This window comes from Panthera pardus, unplaced genomic scaffold (assembly GCF_024362965.1).
Source record: "Panthera pardus isolate Hobbes unplaced genomic scaffold, ASM2436296v1 HiC_scaffold_12, whole genome shotgun sequence".
In the NCBI taxonomy this organism is placed as follows: domain Eukaryota; kingdom Metazoa; phylum Chordata; class Mammalia; order Carnivora; family Felidae; genus Panthera; species Panthera pardus.
Genome location: NW_026526677.1, coordinates 21,357,199 through 21,383,479, shown reverse-complemented (window position 1 = coordinate 21,383,479; position 26,281 = coordinate 21,357,199). Strand labels below are relative to the sequence as shown.

The following is a 26,281-nucleotide window of genomic DNA, read 5'->3' as shown; positions in this document are numbered from 1 at the left end:
TCTACAAAGCCTCAAATATTTACAGAAAAAGTCTGCTGAACTCTGATCTAATGTACAAGGTAAGAGATCAGGGATTTTGGAATTGGACTGTTTGGTATAAACTACCAAATCTGGTATTTTTTATCCGTGTGACACTGAGAAAGATACCTTCTCAAGGCCTCAATCCCCCCACCCCCGCCTTTTAAAGTGAAGATAATAACAGTATCTGCCTCTTAGGGTTGTTGTAGTAATTGAATCATAATACATACGGTGCTTAGATGAGAGTAACCACAGTGAAAATTAGCTATAGTTATAACATTGCTGCTAACTGCTCAAAACTGCTGAAATGTTAGATCGAAAATCAGATAAAATTGTAAATATGGTATGAGTACAACTGTTAGTAAATTTCACGTAAAAACTGCCTAGTGGAAAATATGCCAAAATATTAACAATAATTATCTATCTTTAACTGGAGGGATTTTTACTTTCTATTCTGTTCTTCCCAAGTTTACTAAATGTACTCAAATTATCTATACAATGATAAAACAATCAGGAATACAAAAAAGATGGAGATTGCTAAAACTATGGAAACAGTTCTGTGAAAGCACATTTTATATAAGAAATGAATACACAAATGAAAGCAGTGAATATTCTGTGTTCCAAAGGTTCTCCTCATGCTGCTTCATAGATTCTCACCACATCTTTCACAATTATATTTTTTTCCTATCAAAGGGTAAGAATGACATTTATGCACTTCACCTTTCACCTGTGCTGCTGGTCACTTGGAAGTTTGAGATGACAAGCTTACCCAAGCTCATCCTATTATACATATTGCTAATTACCACTGACTTCCACTGACACCACACTTCATTATCCACGTTGAAAATTCATTGTCCAGCCTCTCTGCTCCAGGCACTTGTCTCCAGCAGCCCTCCCCATAGACAGTTACATTTTTATTCTGTATTAAATTCTCCTCATTACAATTAATCTGTCAATACCACAAAGAGCTTTTAGGTCAGTTCAAGGTGTGTGACTGAATTCTTGGGGAAGGGTTTTGGATATGTGTTAGTTGAACACCAACCTTAGTTACAATTTATTAAAACCATTTATTTCCCCCCAACACTATTTGTTAGAAACAGCAATTGATGTACTTCATTTCTTTCTTTTTTTTTTTTTTTTTAGTATACCTGAAAATAGCACTAAAACACAAAATATTTCAAATGTCTAGATAAGTCAATTCTGTTAGTGTGAACTCATGGCCAAGACAGGGGATTTGAGCTTTAATAAGACATTTAGTTCCCCCTAAAAGGGAGGGTATTTCTTTCCCAAATGTCAGGTTATACTTTGGAGCTTATGTTGAACAAATGCAAGAGGCCACAGGAAAAATAATTACATCGTCTGATTTAACTCAAATACCTACCACAATGTCTGGCATGCAGACATCACCCAGTGAGCCTCATCTAGATTCAATCTATCTTTGGATCCATCTATCCATTCATCCATCCATCCATCAATCTGCACATGTATATCTTTATGAATGAAAATGGGTAAAACAGAAACTTTAATTCACAGACTACTAGAAGTAGATCAGTAGTGTCACCTCTCAACAAGTACAATTTATTTTGAAATGTCTACTGTTGAGATTGATTCTAAGAAAGATACTGATATACCGTATGACCCAGCAATAGCACTGCTAGGAATTTACCCACGGAATACAGGACTGCTGATGGATAGGAGCACTTGTACCCCAATGTTTATAGCAGCACTTTAAATAATAGCCAAATTATGGAAAGAGCCTAAAAATGTCCATCAACTGATGAATGGATAAAGAAGATGTGGTTTATATATACAATGGAATACTACTTGGCAACGAGAAAGAATAAAATCTGGCCATTTGTGGCAATGTGGATGGAACTAGAGACTATTAAGTGAAATAAGTCAGGCAGAGAAAGACAGATACCATATGTTATCATTCCATATGTGGATCCTGAGAAAATAAACAGAAGACCAGTGGGGAGGGGAAGGGGGGAAAAAAGGTACAGCAAGGGAAGGAGGTAAACTATAAGAAACTCTTAAACACTGAGAACAAACTGAGGATTGATGGGGGGGTGGGAGAGAGGGGAAAGTGGGTGATGGGGATTGAGGAGGGTACCTATTGGGATGAGCACTGGGTGTTACATGGAAACCAATTTGACAATAAATTATATTTAAAAATAAATAAATAAATGTAAAAAAATTAAATTAAATTAAAATGTTATACTTAATAAAAAAAGAACAAATAAAGATACTGATGTTAAAAATTAACCAGACTCTATCCTATCTTTCAATGAGGTAACAGTCCAGTAGGGAACACAGACAGGTGGACAAATACATTGAACACAATAAAATAAGAACGACAATAATAACATGCTTGAGATCCAGAGGATGAAGTGACATATTCTATGGGGAGGAGGTTGGAGAAGATTGTCCTACAAGAGAGACATGGTTCCCAAGTGGGAGATGCTGAGTTTCTTGCAGATTTTCCCATTTTACTTATCTCTTTGCTGATAAATGTCCATGCATGTTTGTACTCTGTTATCACAGAGGGAGCAAACCATGCAACAGATCCTCTGTAGCTCAATCATCACATGGTCAATTTCTTTTGAAGAGCAAGAGGCATAGTTGCAAGGAACAGTTGAGTTGCCCTCATGTGTCCAGATTCCCATTTTGCATCACTTTCTCCCATCCCACACTACTTCTCTTTTTCTTAGTCTATGGAAGTGTTTCTAAAAATTGTATACTTCATAAAAAATAAAGAAATATTCCTTAATATTATTTGGTTTAGTTTTAACTTAACTGCTAAATTTGAAATTGAGTTAAATCACAAAAAGATAATGAAGACTTCCTTTTAATGGATATGAAATATATTTATTTTTATACTTGAAAATAAGACAATTGAGCACTAGACTGACCAAGCACAGATAATCAAACAGAAGGAATATATATGCTTACAAGGATGATCCTCCTCAGAGACTCCCTGGGTTATATTTTTCATCTTCCAGTAAGAGCTCTGATAGGGTTGGTACAAATAAAGACTGGGTGCCATCCTGGCCTAGTGGGTTAAAACTACTTTACTTCTATAACTCTCATTACTCTTTTCCATTATTAACTCTGCGTGTGTGTGTGTGTGTGTGTGTCTGTGCAGTATGGCTCTAGAAATTAGAAAAGGGTCCTGTTCCTTAACAAAGAAAGAATGGAGATGATCACATCAGTTAGAAAATCCATACCCAAGTTCTGATAGTAAAATAAACTAGCACAAGGTAAAATAAAACTTACGTATTTTATTTACTAGATGTCGGTAGAGGCTTAAGACACTGATAATTGATATTTTGATGGATTTTCCTTTGTTCTAAGAGCAGTGGTAACAACAAAATGAGAATTAAATTAATGACAGGAAATAAAACCTAACAATTTTCATTAATATTAAATATCATTGTTTCTGATAAGTCTAAACCAAGCCAATGGATCTCGTTAAATCTCATTAAAGAAGTTGGTCATGGTCTGGTTATTACATAAACAGAATGACATCAAGGAAAATCATATTGGTACTTAGTGTATATTTGTGTTTTTTAGACAGGACAGAATCCTCAAGTCACACCCAAACACAAGACAGTGGAGTGGTGTTTGTGTGCAGTGTATATGTGTGGGGGGGGGTGGTGGTGAAAAAGGCTATGTTTAGTTCCAAAGATGAAAAGCAAAAGTCTGAAATGGACTTACATATGAAAACCATAGGGATATTTGGTTCTTTTTTTTTTTTTTTTTTGCAATAGAACATTATCCTCACGAATGTCTGACTAGATTTTCATATAGCCACAACTATCTAGAAACTATTTGCAGCAATAACAATAATAAAGTCTGCATAAATACACATGCTGAGGAAAGTATAACCTACTGTAAACCTTTTGTGAATCAAGTGATAAGGTCATCTCTTCTACTCCAGATATTTCTTTCTTCCTAAATCTTGACCTAATATTCTAGGAGTGCATATTTTCCTCCCTGTGTATGAAGCTGTCCCTGATTTCTTCAGACCACATGAATAAATCCTTCCCCTGGCTCATTAGTACTCATTCTCAGTGCTGTATGTATCTTTCTGGTTTTTTGAATGGCTCTTATTAATGACTTCCCTTTCACTTCAGCTAAATTATAAATACCTTAAGCCTCAGGCTATGATTTGTACTTGTTCAGCAACCTTTTGATTACACGGGGGAGAACGCAACAGAGGAAGGAAGTCCAGAACACACACCAGGCACATTAAATGACAGGGTATTCATTGAAAAAAATATTTATTAATCTACTCTGTGCCAAGTTCTTTCCTTGGCTCTAGTTATTCATATAACAAAAGAGACACAGTCTTTGTCTTCATGGACATTACAAGCTACGAGGAGGCAATAGTCAGTAAGCATGTAGGCAAATGAATGACTGAAACATATCATAGTTGTCTAAAGGAAATACATTGGATTCAAGGATAGAGAGTAAGAACCAAAGCTTGACAAGGTCTAGTTTTCATTTTAGACTTTATTTGTGTCAAAGCATTAATATGATTCCAGCTCATAAACTCTCACACACTAGAAGAAAAAGAGCTAGTGTCCCTATACACTGGCTAGAAATGACACTGGCTAGAAATGAGGTTCTCAGACTGCCTGGCTGGATATGAATTGATTCAAGAACTGGGGATAGAGAGTATACAGGCCTCATAAGGTGGAAAATTTGGGAGTTCAGCAAAGAAAGTCAACAGGTTAAGAGAGAGGTTGAAGGGAGATAGGGAAGGAAACTAGGATTCGGGTAAAACAATCCTTTCTCCAGATTATATCACCAGTTAGTAAACACATTGTTTCAAGATATTTCATCCTAATAAACGGTTGAGCTTCCATCACAAAGTATTATCTCCAGTCAAATATCTGAACAATATCACAAATTCTGTATGTCAGAAATCTGCACATGATTCTTTTTGGGGGGTTTGACAAGGCTGAAATCAAAATGGTAGTGAGATATGGGGGCCTTATCAGAGACTTGGGGTCTTCTTCTAAGGTTACACTCCCATTAGCAGAATTCATTTACTTGTAGCTGTAGAACTCATGTTGGCTTCCTTCTTCAAGGTCAGCAGGAGAGTGTGTCTCCTGCTTTGAATCTCTTTAGGGGATAGCATAAACCTTCCCTTAAAGAGTTCACTTGACTAGATCAAGCACACCCAGGTTAATCTCCATTTTGATTAACTCAAAGTCAATTGATTAGGAATCTTAAATGCACCCGCAAACTTCCCTCAACCTTGTTGTATAACATAACCTAATCACAGGTTGAGATCCCATCACAGTTCAAGATAACCCGTTCCCAAGATTACACAGGAGACCTGTATCAGAAGGTGGGAATCATGTGGGACATTTAATAATTCTGCCTGTCATACTGGACCTGCATTCTCTGAGGGCATTACATTTCAATAGTTGCATCATTTAGCAGTAGTCTCCCTTTTAATGTTCCCCATGGTTCTCTGAAGTCACTATTAAGTGTTAAAAAGAGGGGCTGAATATAAATTACTATTTACACCGACCAGAAGTCATTGTTACTTTCATTTAATAATCCATTCATTCATTCATATATACATATGGCCAACTATACTCATTTCTGATAAATACTGACTTTAGAATACATTTGAGTTTTCAATTCTAGTCTGTGTTCTTAAATTCAAATGTTACACTGAAAATATTTTCTCTGTGTTATAACATCTCAAATCCCTAAGTGCTCCATGGTTTAAGTATAGGACCTTTCTTCTATTAATCTCGTTTTTCACCTAATATGGTAAAAGGACATTCACTAATATTTTTATGTATATTTTGGACTCCCAATAAATTAATGAAAATGTGTTATATTTCTAGGTGGGGGAATAATAGGGCACAGACTTTATTTCTCTTAAGAGAGATAAAGATATTATTTTGTTATTAATAATATTATCTCCCCTCCCCATTTGATAACACTACCTCTAGACACTAAATCTAACACATTACAATTCAGACCATATTTTCACATCTTTTGATTCTCTCAGTAACCCTGTGATTTAAGTATGTTTCTTTCCATCATTGTTCTTTCAATGAAGAGGAAACTGGAACTAAAAGAATTTAAGTGATTTTCAAGGTCAATTTACAAAGAACACATAGGAATCATGCCTCAAACACAGAGCTCTGAAATATGTGAGCAAAGACTGATAGAACAGATAGGAGAAATACACAAATGAAACGTTATACTTAGATATTTCAAAATCTATTTCTCAACAATTGAGAGAACAACTAGATATAAAATCAGCAAAGATACAGAAGAACTCAACAATACCACCTGCAGACAGGATCTAATCAGCATTTATAGTCCACTCTCTGCAATAGCAGCAGAATATACATTCCTTAAAGTTTAATGAATGATTTACCAAGAGAGGCCATATTGTGAACCATAAAATAAATTGTGAGAAGTTCAAAGATATTGAAATTATGCATAGTGTATTATCTGATCATAATGGAATGAAACTAAAAATTGATAACAGAGAGACACCAGAAAAGCTTCCAAGTCTTAAAAAGAGACAGAGCATGGGAAGGTGAGGGGCCAAGAGAGAGAAGGAGACACAGAATCTGAAGCAGGCTCCAGGCTATGAGCTGTGAGCAAAGAGCCCAATGCAGGGCTCGAACACACAAACCATGAGATCATGACCTGAACCGAAGTCAGATGCTTAAGCAACTGAGCCACCCAGGTGCCCCTAAGCAACACACTTCTAAATAATACAAGTGGCAAAGTTACGTATTTCTCAATGGAGACCAAAAGTACATTTATCCACATGATAATGACAAACAAAATATCAAAATTTGTAAAACATAGTGAAAACAAGTCTAAGAGGGAAGTTTATATCACTATATACTTATATGAGGAAACAAAAAATCTCAATTAATAATATAAGTTCCCACCTTAAGAAATGAGAAGAAAAATGGGGCACCGGGGTGGCTCAGTCAGTTAAGCTTTCGACTTCGACTTAGGTCATGATCTCATGTGCGGTTCGAGAGTTCAAGCCCCAGGTCGGGCTCTGTGCTGACAAGCTCAGACTCGAGCCTGCTTCAGATTCTGTCTCCATCTTTCTGCCCCTCCCCTGATCGTGCTCTGTATCTCTTTCTCTCAAATATAAAATAAAACATAAAAAATTTAAAAAAATAAATAAATTAGAAGAAAAAGAAAAATGAACCAAAACAAAGTAGGAGGGAGGACATAATAAAGATAAGAACATACATCAATGAACTTAAAAACAGAAAAATATACAACACCAATGAAACAGAAAACTGGTTATTTTAAAAGATCAGTAAAATTGACAAACCTCCAGCCAAACTGAAAAATGAAGACACAAATTGCCAATGTCAGGAATAAGGAGTGAATATCATTACAGACCATGTTGACATTACAGGGATATTAAGAGAATAAACAATTCTACACAGATAAATATTTAATTAGATAAAATAGATCAATTCCTTCAAGTGCACAATCCAAAATAAATCACCAATTATGAAATATATAATTTGAATAGCCTTATAACTACAAAGACATTGAAATCAAAATATAAAAAATCCTTAAAAAGAAAAAATCCTTGGAGTAGTATCGATGGAAAGTCTAAGAGAACTTTAAAGAACAATTTCCATTCATTCTACACAAACTCCTTAAGAAAGTAGTAGAGGATAGAATACTTCTCACATCATTCTCTGAGGTCAGTATTACATTGATACCTGACAAACACAGTTGGCAAACAAAACAAAAAAACTATAAATCAATATCATTCATGAATGTAGATGCAAAAAATCCTTTGAAAAAGATTAGCTAATAGAAATTAGCAATATATAAAATACTTTTATGCTATGACCAAGTAGGCTATATTCTAGGGATTCAAGACTGGCTTAATATTAAAAAAACAATATAATCTATCATATTAATAGGCCTTGGAAGAACAATCACATAATCATATCAATTACTTTAGAAAAATATATTTGACAAAATCCATACATATGATGAAACTCTCAGAAAGTTAGAAATAGAGGAGAATTGGGGTTAATCTGGGTTAATCACTCTCACCACTGTTTTTTTTTTTTATTGGTTTTGTCATTTTGTTTTGTTTGTTTGTTTTCAATCTATCTGTCTCACCACTGTGACCTCAGTGCCAATGAAAAACAATGCCTTTTTACTCAGTGATACCTGGAGAAGTAAACACAAATGATAGCAATGCAGAGATAATGGATTTCTTAAGTTTTTGGTTCAATAAGCCAAATTTCATATATTTGGATCCCAAAGGTAAAAAGAATAGCTTAGTAATGGCAAATTCAGAATCAAAGTAACAGATTCAAATTAGTTTTTGCTTATTTTTTTCTTAAATGTTTATTTATTTTTGAGACAGAGAGAGACAGAATGCAAGTGGGGGAGGGGCAGAGAGAGAAGGAGACACAGAATCTGAAACAGGCTCCAGGCTCTGAGCGGTCAGCACAGAGCCCGACACGGGGCTCGAACCCACGGACTGTGAGATCATGACCTGAGCCGAAGTCGGACGCTCAACCGACTGAGCCACCCAGGCGCCCCAGTTTTTGCTTATTTTAAATAACTAGGGAGGCGCTCTTACCACTGGAATCTCATATAGTACTTTGAGTCTTGGCCAGTGCAATATAGCAAGAAAAAGAAATAAGAGATATACAGGTTAGAAAGGAAGAAATAAAGGAGTCTCTATTTGTAGATAATGTAATAGTGTAATAGTAATCTACTGATGTAATAGTAATATTGTATCCAATAAGATTCCATCAAAATAAATACCATTCCACTACCATGGTTGGTTGGACATGAACAAGAGTTTAAGTTCTCGATGACTTTGTTGGTCACTATATCAGGTCTGGACTTATTTTTGGAATTTCTATTACTTGAGAAAACTAAACTCCTTGTTCTGCTAAGATACTATGCATATAATCTCTTACACATAAGTGAAGAGCAACCCTTAACTGATTTAGGTAATCCATTTTCCTATTTTTAAAATAAGCATAATGAACTGAAACTCTCACAGGAAGTTAAGAAATTTGTATTGTGAAGAATGGCCCTTTGGACTGAATTATGCTCCCCCCATCCCCTGCCAACCATATATTTAAGCCTTAATGCCCAATATGACTATATTTGGAGAAAGGGCCTCCAGAGAGGTGATTAAGGTTTAAAATGTGGTCCAAAGGGTGGGACCCTGATCTGATAGGAGTGGTGTACTTGTAAGAGAAAGAGACAAAATCTCTCGCTCTCTCTCTCACTCTCTCTCTCCACACACAAACAGAAAAGGGATCCTGCAAGAAGATGGCCATCTATAACCCAGGAAAAGAGTCTTTACCAGAAACCAACTCTGACGGCACACTGATCTTGGACTTCTAACTTCCAGAGTAGTGAGAACATGAATGTTTGTTGTTGAAATCACCCAGACTGTAGTCTTTGGCTATGATAGCCTGAGTGGATGATTATAAATGGCATCACAGAAACCAAGGAACTAGGTATTTTTCAGAAGCATTCTGCTTGGACAACAGTATTAAATCCGGAAATAAAATCAAGACAAGCAAATGAGTACAAGTGACATTTAAAAATCAGGTGTATTGAGAATAAAACAAAACAAAAAAAAATAGTAACTGTATTCTTACATTCACATGTTTAGATTTTACAAGTAAAATTATGTCACATATTTTATTATGTTTCATGACAGTGAGTCATCAAAATATATTGGTAGCTCCCTTATCATATTAATGGTTATTGAGTAACAATACAGACATGGTGTTGTGTGTTTCGTGAACATTCTGTGAGATTGATCAGAATGGTGAATGGTATCTGGGTACAGAGAGAGACAATGGGCCTCATACCAAACTTCAGTAAAGAAGCCAATAAATAAACAAGATTTCCTAAATGAAGAAAAAGAGATTAACTTAATATAATATGAGCTTCAAAGGAATTTTATTTCAAATGCACTGATGGAAGAGTAATGGTTAAAAAGCTGGAAATGGAGAAAACTATAGCCATTCTTAGCCCTTCGGTACAAATTTGTGGTACTGGCAGTTACAAAATAATCACTTTGAGAAGTCAAAGAGAAATAAGCAGTAAGTCAAGCAAGTTCCTGAGACATAGCAGTGAATAAATGACATGTAGAGAGAATGATCTAAGGGCTCTCCATCCTGGACATATACAAAAGGCTTCCATTCTTCCTGGGGAGCACTGAACATCACTGTGCTTGTTCCTGAATATATACTACTCATATGGAGGGAAACCACTGAACATATGTTACAAGTTCATTCATATTCCTGGCCAGGGAACTTGAAAACCACTGAAACACATTCCAACACCAGCAATGAAGTTTCTATTAGAGCTGTCTACATTAGCCTGCAGAACAAGCTTAATGAGACATCTTTCCTTTCTCCCTTCTTTCTACCCCATTAGCTTCTCTCCCGGGAGGAAACTATATTACTGTAGCTATCTTCACCCTTCCATGACCTTAGAGCTCAGTGCATGGAGAGAGCTTAAAATGTACAAAGGCCTTAGTATAATTCAATAAAAAAAGAAGCATCATCAATATCCTCAGACCTAGACGATGGGGAGACTCTGCCACTGAAGTTTCTGAATTTAGTTTGCCCTGCACCCTGAGAAGAATAGGGGCCAGCACTACCAAGCAACAAAGTATCTGCTATCTTACCTGACAAGTGATATGGAAGACCTTTAATGTCAACTTTGCAAAAACCTGGCAAGCAGAAAACAAAGTAATCGACAATACTATGTGTGAAATGAAGCTAAAATCAAAATAAATTTACCTCCATGAAAACATGTCCATGTGCAAGAGAAAAGGAAATTTCTATGGGTAGCAATAGCAAGGTACAAGCATATTAAAAACATGATTTAAAGTCTTTTAGATTTTCCAGTATTCATGCCACACAATGTGAGTCACGAAATAAGATTTACCACCTAGGAAGGAAAGAGGATTACGATGTGAGGTACAAATGACTTCAGATACAAGAATTGGATAGATTACTGTTTTATATGAGGCACACAAAGGTGATAAATAAAACCTAAGAGTCAGCAATCATGCCATATATACAAATGACTAGATATTCTACTTTTGTTCTCGTGGCACAAAGCCATTTTGTGTCTGAAGATATGCCAGGAATCTCAGCTCTTCTGTCCATTTATTATTGGGTCATATTCAATCTCTTGATACACTATGAAACATTTAAACTGCAAAATTTAGTGTTGTAACATTTTGCCAGAGATTACAGTTTTATTTGGAACTGCTCTTAATAATGAGAAAGGAAACATAGAGAAAATAGGTTTTGTAGAAAGAGATGGTTTTGTAATCAACACAAATACTGGAAGAATTTTCATTATAAAAAATTTCAGAGGTCTATAAGAGGTCTCCCTCTTCCCCAAACTGCAAAGAGCACTTCTAGACACACACACACACACACACACACACACACACACACACAGACCATAGACACAGGACTTTGTACAGACCTTAATTTGAGTAGAGTTACCCTGCTAACCTTTCTTACAATGTGATTGCTTTCTTATACAGTAGCAATCAGGAAAAAAAGACGCGGGGGGGGGGGGGCGGTTATAATTTATAAAAACACGTGTGGGTAAGACAAAGGTTGCATGCTTTCAATACTGAACACTTAGAGATTTCTTCATATGAAATCATTCATTTCATATATTACCTCTACAACAAAGGCTTGTTAGGCTTTGGAACAAATGGAGGCTTGCACTAGCATGGCAATATAGCATTGGAACAGGTCAAAGTCCCTTCCCAATTTTGGACCCCTTCCAGAACCAGGATGTGGTAGATTCTATTCTGATTCAGAATATTTGTTCCTACTCCATGGGAGAAAATTGAACATTTCTGCCATGTTCATAGTGTGTTTCACCATGTAGCTTATTTTTTTTTAGTATATGAAATTTATTGTCAAACTGGTTTCCATACAACACCCAATGCTCATCCCAAAAGATGCCCTCTTCAATACCCATCACACACCCTCCCCTTCCTCCCACCCCCAATCAACCCTCAGTTTGTTCTCAGTTTTTAAGAGTCTCAAAAATATGGAACGCTTCACGAATTTGCATGTCATCCTTGTGCAGGGGCCATGCTAATCTTCTCTGTATCGTTCCAATTTTAGTATATGTGCTGCCGAAGTGAGCACTCACCATGTAGCTTATATTGCCTCTCACAGTGAAATAATTTTATTTTTCCACCCTCTGATATGAGGAATGGCAATTTGATTCACTTTGGCTGATGGGTTGGGAAGAACTAGTGTGTGTCTCTTCTGAACACAAGTTCAAGAGTATTTATGGTTCCACCACCTCTTTTCCCTGTGCCACAAGACCTGTCATAGCCAAACAAAAATGGCTTCTACAGCCTGGAGTGAAAATAAAGAAGAGGAGTACCACAAACACCAAAGCAAAAGGTAACATAAACAAAATAAAATGATACTTTGTTTTTTAAGTCATTGAGACGTGCAGGTTATTATAGCATACTCTAGTCTATCCTGGGGATACACAGAATGACACAGAAGGTGGCATAAATATTTTTAAATAAATAATATTTTATAAACAATGTAATATTTTAGTATATTTTATACTTAATATCATTTCATTAGAAACTTAACCAATCATTTTGACAAGTGGTTAACCAGAGTTACGTTGATTGTAACCGTTTTATCTTCAGTTGGTGGTTCAGTAACATTACACCTGATCCCATGGTTTACATGCCATCTCAACTGATCCTTTGTACCATTTAGTAATATTTCAACAGGTTTCAAATGCTCTGAGTTAGCAATTTCGATTTTAGGAAACCTTGAAATCAATAAACAAATGCATAAAGCTTTTTGTGCAAGCATTTCTTACATTATTTTAAAAAAATAGTGAAAACAAACAATATCCAACAACAGAAGATGAGCTAAATAAATTCAGGTATAACTTTAAAATAAGCAGAATATTTCACATCATAGAGGAACATTTACACCTGTGATAAATGTTCAAAATACACTGAGAAAAAAATCATATTATAACACAATATCTATGGTATGATCCCAAAGTTATTAAAATTATATAAATGAATAAAATTATGGTAATGTAAAAACAGGTACTTTTTTTTCTTATACTTACCTATGCTTTCAATATTATATGCTATGACTTTGTATTATTATAATGAGGTACTAATGATGTTCTATGGAATATTACTGAATGGAAGAAAAGCACATGACTGTATGATACACCAAAGTTGTGTTGACATATACACATAGTACATCTTTAGAACAATGTACATAGAATTATTAATGTTGATTAACTGTGGTGCGAAGCAAAGGACCAGAAAACTTCCACTTTATTCTCTGTACAGTTTAATATTACATTTTTATAATAAGCACATAGTAATTTATAATTTGAAAACTTCACTAATGTTATTAAACATACAAACACATGAACACACACATGCATGTGCACACACACACACATTTTGGGCCTTGTAAAATGAGAGCCAGTTAAACTTAGTGTCTTCACTATTATAGCGAGATGTCCTCCCTGAATAGAATAGGGACACAGATATTCAATTTTCAAAACCTTCAAGGTGGAGTAAAAGACTAAACCCAGGCCAACTTGAATACTCTATTTGGAGTTATTCTTAGTGCTCATATTATACTGAAGTAAACTACTAATTTATCTCTAAAGAGAGAATGTACTGGTCACACCCACATTTTCCAGGCTCTGGTCCAATATTTAAGCCTCAAAAACAAAAATCACTTGAAGAAAAAAACAAAGGGCCTGGTCTCAAGAAACCAGGTCACAGAGCCTGAGAAAAAACAACTTCACACACACCAAAAAAAAAAAAAAAAAAAAAGAGGTGAGGCTTGGGTTTCTCAATGGCTCACTCTGCCTGTGATTTGAGATTGGCCAACTCTGACCTGTAATTTCATTCATCTCTACACTAGATGTATTTTCTAGGAAAACAATGATTGTTTAGGAGTAAATGAATGGCAAAATGATTTATCTTAAAGATGTATTTCCATTGGATCATTAAAACATAATATATTTTCATTTCTAAGAATGTTAAAAGTAGAAGGATTTTCAGAGGAAAAAAATTATTATATAATATTGTCCCCTTTCCTTATTGTTACAATGTGCTTGTTTCACTTTTTGTTTGGATTTATGTTCTAACAGAACTCACTCTTCAGAATACAATATGATCCATGACTATTTATGGTTCTACAAGTTTCATAATATATCCCAATATAACTATTATAGCAGAGGAACAGAATTAACAAGGATAAGGGTAATTGAATCATAATGCATAGTCTATGAAGTTAAAAATGTTTTTAATCATTAATGTAGCAATGACTAAAGGAATATAATTCTTAGCAATTCTAAGTAGGCTAAGGTCTGACTATAACAATCCCTCTTACAACACTAAATTAGCCCTACAGTTTCAGTGATTACAATAACAAATGCATTAAAAATATAACATCTATCTGCTTGGAGTACACTTGGACTTGGCTCTCAACATTGCAAACTGACATGATTCATAGATATTCAAGGCCATGACAGAACCACACTCTTTCATCCTGTGATTTGTCAAGAACTAATTTGAAGGGGGGTGGGGGAAAGAAAGCATTTGTGGCATTATCTAAAATAGTAGAAAATTGGAGCAAAGATAAATATCCAAAAAATAGGGGTACTGTTAAAACTTTTAGTGAGACTATGATATTTTATGTACATTTTATGACCATTCAAAATAAAGTTATAAATCTTAATGACATTGGAGAACATGTATGATCCACCCTGATATTTTGGTGTCTAACACAGGTCATGCAATGTGAGATGAAACAAGACAGAACACAAAATATTTGTTGTGATTCAGGGGCACCTGTGTGGCTCAGTCAGTGAGCGTCTAAATTCAGCTCAGCTCATGATCTCATGGTTGGTGGGTTTGAGCCCTGTGATGGGCTCTGTGCTGACAGCTCAGAGCCTGGAGCCTGCTTCAGATTCTGTGTCTCCTCTCTCTGCCCCTCACCCTCTTGCACTCTGTCTCCCTCTCTCTCAAAAACAAAGAAACATTAAAAAAAATAAAGAAATATGTTTGCTGTCATTCAGTGATGTAGAACACCTATCCATGTGGGCAAAGATAAGAAAGGGAAGAAGCTTAACTGGAAGTAGAGTTGTATTAGTTGGTAGGGGGTTAGATGGTTTATTTTTCTTTTAGAAAAATTGCATAGTGTTCTATTTTTATTTTTGTAATTATAAAAAACTGGACAAAGAAAAAATACACAGATACTTTCAAGTCTATATGTTCAGAACAAGTGATGTATTGAAACACACAAAAAAGATCTGAAAACTTAGTATGTAACCGTGACTTTCAAACCAACACTTTCTGTAGATGACACAGTATCAAAGATCACATTATATCAACTATTACCAGTTTCAATCTGCCTTTTGATTTTATCTATTTACCTAGTGTTTGACCAATTTTTTCTATTAAGGTCCAGTCATTCTGGCTTGTGATTGACTGGGTGGAATGATTTCAATTAGATAACTACGGTCAAGGTGGAACACTATTTTCTCTAAGTCCTGTTCAAGTGGGTAACCAGAGAGGTGACATATGATAAGAAACACCTGAGCCAGGGCTAGCTGTACCTGCCAGACCTACTCTAATGTGGACTCGAGATTTCCTAAAGCAAAAATCAGTCAACAATTCAAAATCCCACGGTTCCCGTAAGATTGTAGATCACTCTGTTTCAAAGCCCAGTATAGGCGGGTGGGGGCGGGGGGTGGGAAGCTAACGTAAGGTGAAAATTAAGGGATGATCACTGTATCCTACACATTTCTATTAAATGGCAAATATTTTTTAAAGTTTCAGAGAGGCAGAAATGCAGGGCTCAGGTTCTAAGAGGCTGATTTTGCATTGCAGAAGCTGCAGTACCTCAGCTGAGACCCCTACATTCAAACAAGGCCCTAGTGGTTGTTCTGTGTTCCTGTTTCTTTTTGTTATTATGATTAGTTTAACTTTCTTGGTTTTTGAGAGAGAGGGAAAGAGAGAGAGAGAGACAGAGAGACAGAGAGAGTATGAGCGAGGAAGGGGCAGACAGGGGGAGACAGAATCGCAAGCATGCTCCATGTACCCAGTTGTCAGCACAGAGCTGGAAGAGAGACTCAGACTCCCAACCCATGAGGTCATGACTTGAACTGAAGTCAGATGCTTAACCAACTGAGCCACCCAGGGGCCCCCGTGTTCCTATTTCTAATACAAGTGTTATCCCTGGTGACAAATTATAATGTGCCTTTGGTTTTTTTTTTTTCTTTTTTGAGGCCTACAAACAAGAAGTAGGATCAAATCCAAAACAACTTCTTTCAGTTTGAGACGTCAGTCCCCAAAGACTAAAGAAAATTAATTCTTTGATATATTCCCTTTTCTTCATTTCTTAAACTCTCACAAAAAAAACAAACAAACAAACAAACAAACAAAAAAAAACAAAAGCAAAAACAAAAACAGCCACCTTCTCAAACTCTGGACCTATCTCTAGAAGAATTACTGAAAACATCAGAGTAGTGAGTCTCATGGTATTTTTATTTTTCTTATTACTATTTCAGTAATATTAGATAACAGATAGATATTAGATAACACATATGACACTCAATGATGCTTTAACAAAATTTCTGATTTGTCTGCCAAGAATGAACAAATATGTTTATTGAGGAGTATGGAAGAGAGGTATTCAGCCTGCTCATTGAATAAAAATGTAGGTTTTCTTTAACCAAGTGAAAATGAACATTTGTGGGAAAATAAAATGTCTTCACCCTTGCTGAAATATATTAACCAGTTTATACCAGATGCTAATACCCCAAATTCAAAGATAAATGGAAAATATTGTCTTTATATTTACTATATATGTCATGATACAGAAACAAAAAGTTACTTTTTGATACCTGAAAACAGGTAAACTTTTACCAGTGGACAATAAAAAAATGTATTAGGAATAGATAGATATAGATATAGATGATGTAGATGATAGATATAGATATAGATAGATATGACAAACACACAGGTAATATCATACTTAGTAGTGAGAATTAAAAGATTTTCCTCTAAGGTCAGGAACAAGACAAGTATGTCCACCCTTATTGTTTTACTCAAGATAGTATTGGAGGTTCTAGCTGTAGGAATCAGACAAGAAAAATTAATAAAAGGTATCCAAACTGGTAAGAAGAAATAAAACGGTTACTCTTTGCAGATCATATGATATCATACGCAGACAATTCTAAAGACATCACCAGAAAACTCCTAGAACTAATAAATGAATTCAGTTGCAGGCTACAAAATTACTATACAAAAGTCTGTTATATTTTCACATGCTAATAATAAAGTAGCACAAAGTTAAGAAACAATCCTATTTACAATTGTATCAAAAAGAATAAAACACACCTAAAAAATTTAACAAACTGGGTGAAAGACTTACACCCTGAAAACTATACAACACTGATGAAATAAATTGAAAATGATGCAAACAACTGGAAAGATATTTCATGTTCATGGACTGGAAGAATTAAAATTATTAATGTGTCTATAAGATCCAAAGCAATCTACAGATTCAATGCAATCTCTATCAAAATAATGATTTTTTTTTCACAGAACTAGAAAAAAGAATACTAAAATTTTTACGGAACCCAAGAAGGTCCCAAATAGTCAAAAACATCTTGAGAAATAAAACAAAACGGGAGGTATCACAATCCCAGATTTCAAGATATTTCAATGTTGCAGTAATCAAAACAGTATGGTACTGGCACACAGTCACATAGACCAATGGAACAGAATAGACAGCCCATAAATAAACCCATGATTATCTGGCCAACTAATCTATGACAAAGGAGGCAAGAATTTATAATGGGGAAAAGACAGACAGTCTTTTCAACAAATGGTGTTGAGAAAACTAAACACCTACATGCAAAAGAACAAAACTGTACCACTCTCTTTAACTACACATAAAAATAAACTCAACATGGATTAAAGACCTGAATGCGAGACCTGAGACCATAAAACTCTTAAAACATAAGCAGTAATTTCCTGAACATCAACCTTAGCAATATATTTATGGAAATTTTTCTGCAGACAAGGGAAACAGAAGCAAAAATACACTATTGGGACTTCAACAAAATAAAAAGCATCTGCACAGCAAAGGAAATCATCATCAAAACAAAAAAAGCAACCTACTGAATAGGAGAAAATATTCAAAAGTGACACACCCAATAAGGGGTTAATATCCAAAATATAGAAAGAACTTCTACAATTTAACATCAAAAAAGACCCCAAAACAAAAAAAATAAATAAAACACATACACACACATACACACACACACAAATAATCCAATTAACAAATGGACAAAGGACCTAAGTAAGTATTTTTCCAAAGAAGACATCCAGATTGCCAATAGATACACGGAAAGATATCCAACATCAATCATCATCAGGGAAATGTAAATCAAAACCACAATGAGATATCACTTCCTAGCAGCCAAAATGGTATCAAAAATATAAGGAACAAAAATTCTGCAGAGAATGTGGAAAAAAGGGAACTCTCATGCACCATTGGTGGAAATGTAAACTGGTGTAGCCACTATCAAAAATAGTATGGAGGTGCCTTGAAAAATTAAAAATAAAACTACCATATGCTCCAGTAATTCCACTACTGAGTATTTATCTAAAGAAAACAAAACCACTATTTTCAAAAGATACATGTACCCTTATTTTATTGCAGCATTATTCACAACAGCCAAGATATGGAAGCAACCCAAGAGTCCATGGTTAGATGAGAAGGATAAAGATGCGGTATATATCTACAATGGATCATTACTAACCCATAAAAGAATGAGATCTTAAAATCAGTGAAATAAAAATAGACAATAAAATAAAGAGAAAGAGAAAGAATATAAGACTTTCTTATATCACCAAGTACAGAGTTATTTCCATTAAAGTTACATTGTATCAAACCTTGCACTTTTCTTCACATATTTTTTCAACAATTACACTTGAAATCCACCTGTTTCCAATTTTCTCACCCACCTGAACTGCCTCAAAATGTCATAGCATCTATGATACTTTCTTGTAGCTGCTATATCCAGTTATTCTATAGCCTACCATCAAAAGGTCATCAGTTCCATTGATTATATATAAATAAAAAGAAAATAACTAAGATTAGGAGAGGAAGTGTTTAAAAAATAAAGCCAATTCTTGTGACCTGTCACAAATTTAGAAATATAAAAGCATTTAAAAATATGCAAAGCCAGGATAAAAGAAAAATCTTTATTTCAAGCAATAAACATGGAATTTTTCAAATAACTTAATGGTATTTGTTAAGGGATTGAATCTTCCCAGAAAGAATAAATTCATTATTTCTTTCAAAGATCACAGAATGTATTTATGGAAACTTTATAACTCTTCATGTATTTGAGAGAGTAACATGTAAAACAAACATCAAATAATTTTACTGGACCGAGAAAACCAAGACTGATGGTTGATAAATATAGTAAAGCAGATTCTGGTTAACTTGGGTAAGAACAGTATTTGATTAACTTTATTTAAAAATGGAATACATTTCTGAAGGACATAATGAGTGCACAGTCATTGGAGTAGTTTTTATATTTAGGTGGAATAAAAAAAATGTGTGACCAAAATGATAGGAAGTATGAACAAAACTAGGTAACACAGATAAATGAAACAGTAGTGGGAGTAGGGGTTAGAATTTAGGAATAGGGAATTAGAATCCAACATTTGGAATTTCAGGAGTCATTGAAGAAACCATTTTCTAACACCTTGCAGTATTAATCATATATAAAAATTTATAAAGATACATTTATTTATTTGAGAATTTCATTAGAAGCATCCAATATGAAACAATGATTCAATTTGCCCAAATCTTAACACGTTGAGATCTCTCTAAAGTGTTAATTGATTTTAATTTATACTTGTATTAACCTACTTAACTTCTTCCCATGGAATCAGCCCATTTTCACTCACTCACAGCCTTGGAGAACCCATATTGCTTTCCCCACACCCCCCCCACTCCACCCCCCACCCCCCACGAATCCTAAGTCACTCTCAAAAGCAAGGAACCAAAACTTTTCCCACAATCCTTTACTCATGTATTTTATCACTGGTCCCTGGAATCTAGTACTGCTATCCCCTGTTCAATGATGTTGGATTAACACATCAATTTTGATGAACAATTCTTGATTTTCATTTCTCTCGCCTTTCTTTTTCTGAGTCTACATATCTTCAAGGAGGAGAGTGGCTTGGGGGCAAGGAATCCCTCTGTTCCTTACCCCAGCCACAACAGTCCTACTCAGTATCATCAGTCACCCAAATCTGGACAGAATTTCTCAACAATCTCAACTAGTACAGAGGTCAGCTATCATGTACCTAATTATTGAATACTGCTGGTACTCTCTCCCTTGAAAGCCAACTCCCTCAGTACTTTTATCTCCTTTCAGTGTTCGTATGAAAGATACCACTGGTACATCTCAAGCAAAATTCAATTTCTCAATCACATTCTATAAATTTTTGGTGGGATGGGGAGAAGAAAGGCAAAGAGTGACATGGGAGGAAGAAGTGTTTGAATTATGTTATAGATCATCATTGAAAAGCCACAATTAAACTTTTAAATTTTTAATTTAACATTTTTAAAATAATTTGGGCAAAACTGGAATGTAGTGAAAACCTTCTTGAATGTCCTCAACTTAATGGAACTGCTGGATTACCTGGTATTCTCAATTCTCTCTACCAGGTACCACTCTTGCCTACATCACACTGTATGTTTGCGAATATCCTTTAGCACATGGCACACCTGTTTATCTGCCCCCATGAACTGAGATGCATGCTTGCTCATGTGGCTCCTGTACTATTTCCTAAATGTATGAACTTGTTATTGTAATTATGGCATTTAACTGCAATTAAATATTAATGATAATATTTTAAATATTACATAAACTTATGAAATGTCTCTGGAAGAAAATCCCCACTTGTATGAAAACCAAATTGAATGCTTTGTTAAGACCTGACATCAATGAGTCACTAAAAGCCTTGTTGTCAAATAGACATGGGTGGGAAAATGCTATAGAGAGAGGAAAAAAAAAACAAAAAAATATGCAAAATACATGAATGAATGAATCAATCAATCAATCAATCTTGCACTACAATTGCTTGGCAATTTTTTTCTTTTTAAAAATGCTACATTTAGCTTAGAAAAACTGGAAACAGAATTCAGTATTATATTCTAGGAGTGGTTTATGTAAGCACAATGACTCAGAATTCAGTGGTGTAAAGAAATTCCAAGAAAGAGCACGGTCGTAGACCAATACATTAGAGAAGAGTGTTAAACAATTTTCCTATAATTCCTTCCTCCTGCCAATTTATTTACTCAATTGACCAAAAATTGCTCCCAATTTTATCAGATGAGTTTCTATTTTTACCATAAATCTCTTTGGATAGTCTAGCTCTCGGTCTTTAGTTATTTATAGGAAATTTGAAAGACAAGAGAAATATACTCCTCTATACCCTTCATCTAGATTCACCATTTGTTGGCATCTGTCACTTTGGCTTTCCCAATTTTTCACTCCACACTGTTCACTTTTACTACTTTTACTCTATAGTATTATTTTTTGTTATTTGTGTCTATTTCTGTTAGTCAAATTACTGTAGTATAAGTTGCAGATATCACACCGTTTTACTCCTACCGAATTCAGAAAATTTAGCCTGGACCCTTTCTAGTGTGTACTGTATACAGTCTGCAACTACATTTAGGAAAACATGTTAAATTCAACTAAAATCTATTTAAATAGAGTTTGACATTGGTGTGGCTAAAAATTAGAAGACAGGGAAAAATGTCATCTTTCTCACAGTTAAACTCTGAAACAAACACATAATAGATAATAGTAATAGGATGTCACCAAAAGTAGACAAATGTTTAAAAAGGAAGAGGAGATTGAACCTTACTGACACCATTAATATGTACTGGGAATAAGTGCATCACTCAGAAATGAAGAAGGAGAAGTTACTCAGTCACTGAACAGCAAAAGTGAGTAACAGAACCTTCCAGCACTGCTATTTAAGCATGGTATAATTAGCTAATGCTCTCTTAGTAGATATGGTTTTGCTGGCATTTTCATTTCTATTGTATGGTAGGGTGGATTAAATAAACTTGGTAAATATTCAGATCAAATAGTAAACTCTTTTAGAATTTAATGCACATCTGGGCGCCTGGGTGGCTCAGTTGGGTAAGCGTCCATTTTCGGCTCAGGTCATGATCTTATGGTTCATGAGTTTCAGCCCCAGATCGAGCTCTCTATTGTCAGCACCAAGCCCACTTTGGATTCTCTGTCCTCCTCTCTGCCCCTCCTCCACTTGTTCTCTCTCTCCACCCCCCCCCAACACCCAAACTAAATAAACTTAAAAAAAAAATTTGATGCTCATCAAACAGTAAAAATTGATGTAATTTTCTAACATATTACTTGTTAAACAAAGATACAAAAACAATGGGAGAAGAGATCTTCATATGTTATCAGATTTAACTTCTATATAACTTTTGAAAGTGTATTTGTTATTTTTAACATGATATCACTTTATCCACTCAAAAATCTTCAACAGCTCCCCACTGTTTATACAATAATGGCAGTTTTTGACCCAGAGATTCTAAGTTGTTCATAATTTAGTCTTTTCCACTTGTGACCTAAATCTTTGACTTGTGACCTAGAATATTATTAACATCCACTACATGTCCCTCTGTTTGGTCAAATCAGTCACTCCTGTCTTCCCAAAACATCTTTTCTTTCTCTTTTCTATGCTGATGTTCAATTCTCCTGAGCCTCTGTTATAAAATATTGATCATGCCACATTGTAATGGAGCCTGGGGCAAAAGGAAAAACAGTAATACTTTATTTAAATTATATGATTTTGTTCACCATAACTGTTTGGAATTAATATTGATTTTGTAAAATACTGCATTCAAATAGGACTAATCTTGATTACTGAGATTTTGGGAACCCCCTTAAGTTTTGTACTTGAGGCAAAAACCACATTTGTTTCACCCTAGAAGCTTCCTTGTGAAGATTTCCTAATTCCCATAGCTAAAAGTAAACTTTCTCGTTTGAAATCCCAGTGCACTTAGTTTCTCTCTCTTTTATAATACTGAATAGTTCTACCTTTTCTATCATCACCCCAGTATCTGAGTTCATTAAGAGCAGAAAGCTACAGATATTTTTGCTTTACCTTCATTACTTAGCACTCTCTAGTACAGATTTAATGTGGAAAAATAAAGATAAGAAGCAAAACATTCTAATGGCAAATTGAGAATTCACTGAGTGTACTTCAATTTTTTCTCTACTTAGGAAAATTCTTATAATGACTCTTTAGAAATACAAAGAACAGCAGACTGTGAATTAGTATTTTATTCACTGAAGAAATACTAACTGGGTATATACTACATCCATGTGCCCTTTGGGGGAGAGAGTATCCAGAAGTAAATGTGTCAGATACAGTCCCTGAAGATGCACTGTAAAGGGAGAAAATTCAAGAATTAGATGTTATTGCTCACTGCAATGAGTGATATGAAATAGAAAGCAGGCCCCGTTAAGGATGTCTATGCAAAAATCCTGTTAACAATGAATGACTGAGAACATCAAAATAAAATTACACGAAAAAGGTAAAAACTGGAGCCAGGCTTGGAAACCCTCATTTTTGTTCTACTGGGATGTCCTCATATATCATGCACTTACTAGGGAATGTTTGAATAGTTGATTGCCTAGTACCAAATGGGTTTCCACTACAAACTAAGAAATGCAAAGAGAGAAACAAACACCCAGAAATTATTTTCCCATGCTCTATATAGCTCAACTAACAAAGTGACAACCTAAGCCAAAAATTCTGGATGATTTCTAACTGTCCTTTCATTTTGTTAACCAGAGTAACTACAACTGTACTTCTCCCAATATGATATTTAAACACAGCCAAGAGAGAACCAATCAACACAACCAATGTCTTCTGCTTGGGGGAGAAGGAAGCCACAAGGAAAGCATACAGAGCAGCTATTTTTTCAAATTGAAAACACCATTGATAGTTAGAGATTACATATTTTGTGAACTAGATAAAGGTTTTTATCATAAAAAGAGAGAGATTTCTCCCTTAGATTTAATCATTTATCGTGACTTATTGTTTAATACCCATAGCACGTCAGGAGCTTTATAAAAAATGCTTTCTTGTCTCCCATAGTGGAAGAAGTCAAGCCCCAAGCACCCTCCCCCAGCCATCTCTGGTGAATGGAGCAAGTCATTAAAGAGGAATTTGAATTGAGGAGTTTTTCATGGGATTTTCTGTCAAGACTTCTAAATAGAGAGCCAATGAATGGGCCCTTACTTACAAACACAGCCTTGTTGCATGTGGGCTGAGCAAACAGACACCATTGTGGGGACAGGTGGAAAAGAAATATGAATGGACAGTGCAGTTTGCTGCTGTGGAGAATCTCATTACCAAGTGACTTTGTGAATGGCCTCCACGTCTGGGAGTGTAGCCACCCTTCCATAAACCCTCGGTCTTTTCCCATGTGCATCTTAAAGATCAGCAACAATAGAAGGCACAACTTGAAATTCTTTAGAATGGAAATGTCTTTTTCCCCTCCCTCTACTTCTTCTTATTTAAAACACAATTCTAATTTGGGAGTTCAGCTCCTGTACCTTTCTCATGGGAACTGAAAACGCTAAATGAAAGTATGAAGATTTCTTTTTGGGAAGACTACTGCAAAGAAGTTTCTCGTAAACTTGACAGCCCCCAATGCTAATGGACATACCTAAAGAGACAGAGTCCTGTGTCCTATTGCCCATGTACAGACCTTTCTAAAAGAACTATGTGATCCTTACAACCTGTAAGAGACCAACATGAATGCTCATCTATAATTCCCAAGAGATCAATAGGCAATAAAGAACTTCCCACAGCACCAACCTTGAATAAACAGTATTGATACAAACCAAGTGCCCATTGCCGTGTTGCCCCTCTTTCAAGGAACTGTTAAATGACAGGAGTAACTTCCAAGGTCAAAACCCTGGGGGAGTACTTTTTCCTCTATGGAGAAAAGCAGATATACTTTGGGGATTTATAAACACCTGGGGATAGATTATTTGCAACAATATGGGCACTAGCAGAATAACAAGAGAGCAATCTCTGATTTATTGCATATCTTTTTCTAAGTAGCAGAGAGCAAACCAGTAAAATGTAATAGCATATAGCAGGAGTTCCAGGCTGAGCTCATGCAGAGTCCACTGAGGTAGTTTTGACAGGTCTAAGTGGTGAGGTATGCCCCTAGGAAGTCTATTAACATGAAAGATTGGGGAGTAATCTTGAAACACAAAACTGAAGCCAAGTGACTCTACAAGAAGAAGAACAGGGTACTACAAGCTATAGAAGCGGCACAGATATTCTTAGTATATGACAGTTGCTTGGGTTTCTCTCCCAGCCCAGACCCCTTCCTATTCAGGCTTTACTTTTCTGAAGAGCAAAGGACTGTGAAAATAAAACCTGAGACAAAGTTGTTTTGCAGAAGCCAATGGAGAAAATGCAAACAGTGCAGGAAACCCATAGGTGTCTTAGTGATACAGTATCTCTATACAACACAAACCTGGGCTCCTGGGCTCCAGCTGCTGCAAGATTCACCTGCACTGATGGGTAGCAGTGGTACCTAGTGGACCAAGTAGCTTCATAGAAGTGGCTGTGATGAAAATGCATGGGGAGAATCAGGCAGCCTATATGACAATGGTGGCATAAATGACAACGACACCATTAGGGGGCAGTGTTCCCTGAAGCCACATGGGCTATAAAGTCCAGTAGACCGGAAGTGAGATCAATGTCCAATGAAGGGAAGGGTTCACTGACCAAAGCAAGCAGCAACAGCCATTCACAAAGAAGACTGGAAAAGGCGAAGGAAAACATGTTCTATGATCTCTGACTCGTCTCCTTTTGGAGCACACAAGGGACACTCCTTGGGTATTTCTAGAAATACTTAGCTGTGATGAGAATCAGAGAAACACGGGTGACACAGAACATTCCCACATTACATTCATCAACCATGAGATTAATTAAACCTCACATGCGTACTTCACCCTCTCCCCTCTACTACTGTCAAATCTGATTTGAGGTGTGGTACAAGATGACAGGGTTTCTGAGGCAACGTCA

At 35.6% G+C, this 26,281-nt stretch overlaps 1 protein-coding gene and 1 non-coding gene across 6 annotated transcripts in view; both read right to left on the bottom strand.

Moving 5' to 3' along the window:
* The window catches only part of LRRC4C (leucine rich repeat containing 4C), a 1,200,301-nt gene that overhangs the window by 1,030,630 nt on the left and 143,390 nt on the right, over positions 1-26,281 (bottom strand). The gene's annotated exons all lie outside the window — the stretch shown is intronic.
* On the bottom strand, positions 12,118-12,224 carry LOC128776375 (U6 spliceosomal RNA). Its single transcript, XR_008421438.1, has one exon. It is a non-coding gene; the product is annotated as a U6 spliceosomal RNA (small nuclear RNA).